Genomic DNA, 8,692 nt, shown 5'->3' with positions numbered 1-8,692 from the left:
AAATGAATGGTCTAAACAGCCCATTTGCTACTTCTTATTGTTAAAGTGTCACCACAACTCTTGATAGAATTAAAATATATCAAAGTAAATACTATTCTGTATTTGTATTAAATACGCAATTGCAATAACCCTCTTTACGGGCCAGTGAACTGGAAAATGAAATTATTGTATTAATGTGACTTTTTACTTATTGTAGGAAAGCAGTGTCATAAAAATGTCAGGATATTGGCTTTATTTTCACACCTGAAAAAAACCAAAACAAGAAAAATCTGCTGAAGTAGAGTAAAAGGACATTGTTTGACTTTTTTTTTTTCCTGGCTCTGGCACTTTGTATTTAGTTTCTGGAGAGGAACTGCTTTATGACTGATTAAAAAAGCCTTTAAGAGGAGTCTCTGAAGAGAAAGCATGCAGACCCTTCAGAAGAGTATTTTCTTGTACAATATGACCATCCTTCCCTCAGCCCACCTGGCCTCCAGGGCTCTTCATGGCAAACCTGAATCTCCTCTACCAGTCTCAAGTCTCTTGTGCCGTGCACCCAGTTCCCTGTGTTTGCTCCAGATCTACATCCCCTGGATGTAGATCTGTACCATGGAAACGTACAGCATTTAAATAACTCCATAACATCACTGCAAGCCCCAGTGCTCCTGCCTGCCCTGCTCCTTGTTGGGGCAGTGGGACAAATCCAGCTGCCAATCCCTGCCATGGAGAGCCCCACCACTCTCATTTGTCCCAGAGGATTTTTGTGTTGAAGATGATTTTTACCAAAGTTATTATCATCTTATATCTATGTGTCTAATAATGTGTCTAATCTAATTTTATTTGATATCTGACATAATCCTTCATAAGAAATAAATTAAAAACATTGGTACTGGTATGAAAAGGGACTCCGAGTTTTAATTTAGATTTGGGTAACCATAATCCTGCCTGCTATAAGAAGTTTTTGCTAATATGAATTTAGTTCTTAAGAGACTTTTTTAAACCATCTTGCTCATTAAATCCCTTACTAAGCCTGATTCAATCAAAACCTAGTATTAAGCACTGCATCAGTACAGTTCACCACTGATACAGTTCCTAAAGCAAATTAATATGGGGAAAATAGTGATGATGTAAAGACACACATATATTCTGGTGATTATTCAGAATTTAGGAATGTTTTGACAACTGTAGACCTTTCAGCAATATCTTTTCTTATTTTTTCAACATGTTTAATGAACATTAGCAATTGCAGTTACTACTCAACTCCAAAAATTTCTCTCACAGTGTCAAAACTTCTTACTGCGCTTAGTAGATCAGAGTAGCTTTGGAAACTCTTCATTTTTATTTTTTTGGGAAATGTTTGGGGTGGTTTTTTCTCAGAAAGGTAATCACAAGCTGGCAGACACAGTATCTTAGCAATCACAAAGACCAGTGGTGAATAGCATGCAAACATACTCATGAAATTAGCTTACATAGCAATCTACAAGTGGATGGCTTCAAATAACATTGGCATTGTAGAATTTCTGGACTCTTGCATAAATAATTCACAATAGGAATAAATGCATCAAATAATATATTCGTAGTGGATTCATTCATATATAATGATCTTATTTCTCTGACCAAAGTAGCACCTCTGACGACAGCAGAAAAGACCTCCCAGCAGAAAACTGAACCCAAACTTCAATCATGTCTTTGGTAAGTTTGTGTTTCTAAACTGAAATAAACCAAATAAAAGACCAATACTATCTGAATTTTGAGGCAGTGATTTCTAAACTCTTCTCTTCATAACTGTTTATTCCTGCAGGTGATTAGATTGCCATAGGCGATTATTGGAGGAGCAAGAACTTGAATTCAGATGTCTGCATTCCTTCAGTCTGCTCTTGACTGACTTGGAGAACAGAAAGCTTCTTCCTCACCTGTGCTATGACATTAAAGGTCCAGAAGGTACTCAGGATATGTTCAAAAACATTAAGTGAGTAGACAAGAAAGACACTTTTGTTCATATATGTAATCAAGGAAAGTAGTCAGGGTGCTCCTGGTTCCATGCTAAACTAATAATAATACCAGACTGTCAAACTCCATAGACAAATTATATCTTGAAAATTTGCTGAAGACTGTCCCTAAAAATAGTGTGCTGGATGGCTAAAGAGATCAGTGTAACTTCCTTCTGGACTGAATGAAAATAAAACACACAGTAGGATTTCGAAGATCCTATTAACTTGCTTCTTCCCATAGCTGTGGTTCTGGAAAACGTAAGGTACCTGCTAGCAGGAGTATAAGATATTTTAATGGAAGAAGTTCCATTTAGGCTATATGCAGTTTAATATGAGCATTTTGGCTAGAGCCAGCACATAGTTTATAGCATCAGAAAAGTCTTAGAAAGCAGCACTAGTGTTTTCAAGATATTTTTCATTCTAAATGGTTTTACATAGTTCCCATGTCCCAGAAAGATACTCCTTAAATGAAAACTATTTTAGAGACAAACTGAATGTGTGCCTTGCTGCCCCTCTTGCTTCAATGAAGCTGGGGGATAGAATAAGCTTCTTAGTAATTAGGACACCTAGCAGTGAAAGGATATGTCTGGGACTCTGCTTTCTTGAGCTGATACTACACGCTGACTTGAAACCACTTTACAGAGTTGCTTACAAGTAGACAAGTGTCTTAGTTTGGAAGACAGTTGTCTGATAAGGAAGGCAGGAGTCTCCCCTGAAATAGAAAAATGTAAACTCCCTCCCTCCAAACTGTTACAAATTTGAAATTAAAGGGCTCTCTGGCAAAAATATGGGAGCAGGAATAACAGTTGTTTATTATGGAAGAAGATAAAATAAACAACACAGTAAACCAAAACAACACTAGCAGAGTCAGAATACAACCTGACACCCTGTTGGTCAGGGTGTTGGTAGCAGTCCAACTGGAATTGTGGTTTCAGTCCTCCTGGAGTGTCAGGTGTGGTTCTGTTGGAGCAGGGATCCTATAGAAAGGGTGTAGTCTTCCTCTGAAGATCCAGTGGAAGAGGCAGCTGCTCCTCTGGGAAATCCAGCAGAGAAACCACGCTGGTGTTCCAGAATCTCAAGACTATATCCGAGTAAGAATGCTTGGCTCCTCCCTCTGGGCGGAGCATCTCACAATGGGATGCTGTAGCTCTTATCAGTGACATTCAATAGCCTGTTATCAGCAGATGTCTTCCTGAAGAGAGGAGTGGTTGTGGAAGAGATAAGGAAAACTGCCCACTTAACAGAAGACGCCTGCCATACAGATGGTAAATAGAATACAATTTGCTTGGCAATCCAGGACAACAAGTATGGCTAGACTCTGAACAAAGGGGAACTGGTCAGAGATGTGAAAGTCGGCATGACCTGTGACTACAGCTAAGATGATATAGCAGAGCTCAGGATTTAAAAGAAGATAGCAAAGCAAAAGTAGGACCACAATCCTGGACCTCAGGAAAGAAAACTTCAATATTTTCTGCCTGGAAAAATTAATGGGATGCAGCCCTGGAAAGAAGGCAGGTCTGTGAGATCTTGTTGATATTCAAGGACAACCCCCTCAATCTCCCAGCAGCTGCAGAATCAAGAAAAGGAGGTCCTCTTGTCAGCCATTCAGATAAAGGGAAGGGCCATCTTCAGGCCATTACAGACAATTTAGAAAATTGTCATGGGGAGTGTGAGTGACCTGGAACATGGTGAACAGGGGTGTGACATGCATACGAAGGCATGGCACAGCAGCTTACATGGCAGTTCGAGCAGGCAGGGCAAGCAGGCAGGGTTGCGGGCATATTCCTGGTGGTGGATTATGTTGTGTCATTTTTTTACTTTGTTTTTTCCTAGCAATGGTTTTCAAACAATCAAAACCCATTGCTAGTAAAAGTGTGCTAACACAAACAGAATGTTCCTGAGCCTGGTGGTAGTACCAGAGGAAAAGAGACCTACACATGGTGAAGCAGGTAAACAATCTGCTCTGTCTGGTGGCAGATCTTAAGGAAGAAGTAGAAAGATTAAGGAGTATTAGGGAAAGTTAAGGGAAATAGGCTGGTAGAGTTACACCCTTCCATCCCTGAGAAAAGCCCACCAGGATTCAAATAAGCCTCATGCCTCTAATCATCATGCGGTAGAAGACCTAGTAGACGTGGGGGAATGGAAACAGGTTCCTACCCAGGGAGATAATAAAATTACCTCCTGACATTCATCACCTTCTCAGGTGCTGCTTCAAAATCGGTACAAGGCCCTGGAGGTTCAGGCAGAACATATCAAAGAGAACAACCCACCTGGCGAGTCTCCCTATTATCCTTCATCTGTCAGATAGATCACAACCTTTTGTTTTAAAAAGAAAAGGGCAGTCCTAGTAGATGACTCCCTTCTGAGGGGAACAGAGGGCCCTGTATATCAACTGTCCCCATCCCGCAGGGAAGTCTGCTGCCTGCCTGGGTCCCAAGTACAGGAAATTACCAGCTCACTCCCTGAGCTTATCCAGCCCTGTGATTATGGCTTCATTTCTGATTATTGCTTCACTGCTGATTGTCCAGGCTGGCTATGATGAGGTTGACAAGAAGGGCACCATGGCAATTAAAAAGAATTTCAAGGCTCTGGGTCATTAGGTTGATGGGGCAGGAGCACAGGTGGTGCTCTGCTCAGTCCCTTCATTCGCAGGAATGAATGATGAAATAAACGATTAATGAATCACTGATGAATACATGAGTAATAAATGGCTTAAGGGCTGGTGCCATCAGTGGAATTTTGGGTTCTTTGATCATGGGGCAACTTTTATGGCACCTGGCCTGCCAGAGTCAGATAAGTTCCATCTATCTAACAAGGACAAAAGGATTCTAGCCTGTGAGTAGGCAGGGGTGATTGAGAGCCAGAGTCAGGGTTGAAATCAGCAGCCCAGCTGAAGTGCATGTACACTAATGCATGCCACATGGATAAATAGCTGGAAGCCAAGATACAGCAGGGAAGCTATGGCATGGTCACCATCACAGAAACATGGTGGGATGGCTCACATGACTGGAGGGCTGAAGTGGGTGGCTAGATCCTCAGAACGGACAGGTGAAGTAGGAGAGGTAGGGGTGTGGCTGTGTATATTACGGAAGCTCTCACCACCATGGAATTTGAAATTAATGGTGATAAGGTCAAGTGCCTAATCAGTAGGAAGATCAACAAGACCCACATCCTGGTGGGAGTCTGTTATAGATCACCCAACCAGGATCAAGAAGTGGATTAATTATTCTATGAACAGCTGAAGGATGTTTCAAGATCACCAGCCCTTGTTGTTGTGGGACACTTTAACCAGTTATCAGCCGGGAAGTCAACACAGCAGAAAAGAGGTAATCTAGGAGATTCTTAGACTGTATGGAGGACAACATCTTGACACAGCTGGTGAGAGAGCCTACCAGGGCTAGGCTTCTGCTAGACTGGCTGTTTACAAACAGAGAAGGTCTGGTGGATGTGCGGTGGTCAGAGGCTGCCTGGGATACAGTGACCATGAAATAATAGTGTTCCCAATATTCAGTGAAACAAGGAGGGATATCAACAAAACTTCCTCTCTGGACTTCCAGAGGGTGGACTTCAGCCTATTCAAGAGACTGATTTGGAGAGTATCTTGGGAAATAGCTCTTAAAAACAAAGGGATTAGAGAAGGCTGGACATACATCAAGAAAAAATCTTGAGGGTGCAGGAACAGAGAGTCTCTATGTACCAAAAGATAGAGCCAATAGGAAGGATGATGAGCTTGGATGGGCAAAGAGTTTTTGAAGGAACTGAAGGAAACAAAGAGTCCTTATGACCTTTGGAAAGAGGGGCAGGTAAGCCAGGAAATGTTTAAGAATGTTACTAGGTCATGTAGGAAAAAAGTTAGAGAGGCAAAAGTCCAATTAGACCTTAATCTGGCCACTTCTCTGAAGGATACTAAAAAATGTTTTTATTAATACATTAATGGCAAAAGGAGGGCAGGATAACCTCTATTCTTTGTTGGATGTGAGAGGGAATTTAATGACTAAAGGTGAGGAAAAGGCAGAGGTTCTTGACATCTTTGCCTTAGTTTTCAACAGTAAGACAGGTTTTCCTTAGGACAGTGGGCCTCCTGAGCTTGTATATGGGGTCAGGGAGAAGGATAAACCCCTGGAATCCAGGAGGAAGTAGTTAGAGAACTGTTGAGCAACTTAGATCTCACAAGTCTATGGGATCCATCCTAGGGTGATGAGGAAGCTGGCCAAAGAACTCACCAAGCCACTCTCCATCATCTGTCATCAGTCCAGGCTCACTGGAGAAGTCCCAGATGACTGAAAGGTGACCAGTGTGACACCCATCCACAAAAAGGGCCAAAAGAAGGATTTGGGGAACTACAGGGCAGTCAGCCTCAGCTCAGTGACTGGCAAGGTTATGGAACAGATCATCTTGAGTGCCATCACACGGCACCTACAGGGCGGCCAAGGGCTCAGACCCAGCCAGGATTTAGGAGGGGCAAGTCTTGCCTGGGCAACCTGATCTCCTTTTCTGACCAGGTGACCTGCCTGGTGGATGCAGGAAAGGCTGTGGATGTTGTGTACCTGCATTTCAGCAAGGCCTTTGACACTGTCTCCCACAGCACACTCCTGGAAAAGCTGAGAGCCCAGGGCTTGGACAGGAGCGCTCTGTGCTGGGTTCAGAACTGGCTGGATGGCCAGGCCCAGAGGGTGGAGGGGAATGGTGCTGCATCCAGTAGGTATCACATCCAGTAGGGTCACCAGTCGTGTCCCCCAGGGATTTGTGTTGGGTCCAGTCCTGTTTAACAACTACATTGATGACCTGGGTGAGGGGATTGAGTTCACCAGCAGGAGATTTGCAAATGACACCAAGCTTGGACCTGGCACTGATCTGTTGGAAGGTGGGGAGGCTCTGCAGAAGGGCCCAGACAGGTTGGATTGATGGGTTGAGTCCAACAATACGAAGTTTAGTAAGTCCGAGTGCCAGGTCCTGCACTTGGCCCATCACAACCCCAGGCAGAGCTCCAGGCTGGGGACGGGGTGGCTACAGAGCAACCAGGACACAAAGGACCTGGGGGTGCTGGTGGCAGCAGCTAAACATGAGCCAGCAGTGCCCAGGTGGCCAAGAAGGCCAATGGCATCCTGGCCTGTGCCAGCAATAGTGTGGCCAGCTGGATGAGGATAGTGACTGCCCCCTGTATGTGGCACTGGTGAGGCTACCCCTTGAGTGCTGTGTCTAGTTCTGGGTCCCTGGTTAGAAAGGATGCTGACATGCTCAAACATGTCCAGAGGAGGGCAACAAGGCTGATGAGGGGTCTAGAACCCAAGCCCTAGTAAGAGTGGCTGAGGGAGCTGGGATTATTTAGCCTGGAAGTGAGGGTTAGGGAAAACTTCAGCATTCTCTCCCTGAAAGGAGGCTGTAGCCAAGTGAGGGTCGGTCTCTTCTCCCGGGCAACCAACAACAGGACTAGAGTACACGGCCTTAAGCTGTGCCAGGACAAGCTTAGACTTACACATTATATAATAAAATATTCTTTACAACGTATATATTCATATAATATGCAATATATAATATTCATACAATATATAATATTCATATAACAAAAATATTCTTTACAGAAAGAGTAGTTGGGCACTGGAACGGGCTGCACAGGGAGGTGGTGGAGTCACCGTCCCTGGAGATATTAAAAACCAGACTGGATGTAGCACTTAGTGCCATGGTTTAGTTGATAAGGTGGTGTTCAGTCATAGGTTGGACTTGATGATCTCCATGGCCTTTTCCAACCTTGATAATTCTGTGATTCTGTGAAGAAGCTTGCCTACATGAACAAAAAGCTCCTAACTGAACCCATAACATAAAAAGGAACTTCACAAGGTATGAAATCAAAGATACATGACCCACGAAGAGTTGCTATCTGATATTGCAGCAATTAGAGTTAGAAAGGCTGCCTTGACCTTTGTAGCCAGCTAGCATTGAATCTGGCAAGGGATATGAAGGACAACAAAAAAGGCTTCTTCCACATGTCTATGAACAGCAAAAAGAAGACTCAGAAAAATGTCAGACTGCTGCTGAAGGCAGCAGGAGAATTTATGAGAAATAAAGAAGAGGTCAAGTTATTTGATGCCTTAGGATATTAGGTTTTATATTTTTCATATATTTGTAATTTTTTAGTGTATAACTCTAAACTCCATATTACAGTACTAGCTACTGGTTTCCCATTTTGGTCAGAGAAAGCAATAATTCCTCTGTAGGCCTGGGAATCAAGGACACCATACTGTCTCAGAAGTGTAAACGAAAGTGAGTTGGGGGGGTGGGGGGGTAAACTTGGAGTAAAATGACTTCATTATCTGAAGCTGTAATTTGAAGAATAATCCCCAATATCCAAATGGACCAAACTTAGAAAAACGTGAAAAGTCATGACCCATTGTCCATTTTGAGTATAGCCCCTGGGAGGCTCTATCTGCCCAAGGTGTACCTGAAGACCCTTCAATAAATATAAGTTTCTGGTTTCCCAGATGGGAAAAGGAGACTTCTAGAAAATCCTCTGGACTGAGGAAGACCCAGTTGTTCCTCCCCCTACTGCCAGCACTTTGAGGGGGCCAGTGGCCACAGTCCAGGCAGTGTCAGAGCCCAAGAATCCTCCACATCTAACACAAAGGCACCTGAGTAAGCAAGTTAAAAGCAGTGTTTTGTTGTTAGCACCAAGGTTTAGCGTTAAGAGATCGCTTCATTTTCTTTGGTGTTTGGAAGGATCCATG

This window comes from Geospiza fortis, unplaced genomic scaffold (genome assembly GCF_000277835.1).
Source record: "Geospiza fortis unplaced genomic scaffold, GeoFor_1.0 scaffold491, whole genome shotgun sequence".
In the NCBI taxonomy this organism is placed as follows: domain Eukaryota; kingdom Metazoa; phylum Chordata; class Aves; order Passeriformes; family Thraupidae; genus Geospiza; species Geospiza fortis.
The sequence above is the reverse complement of the archived record's forward strand: the minus strand, read 5'-3'. Positions refer to the sequence as shown.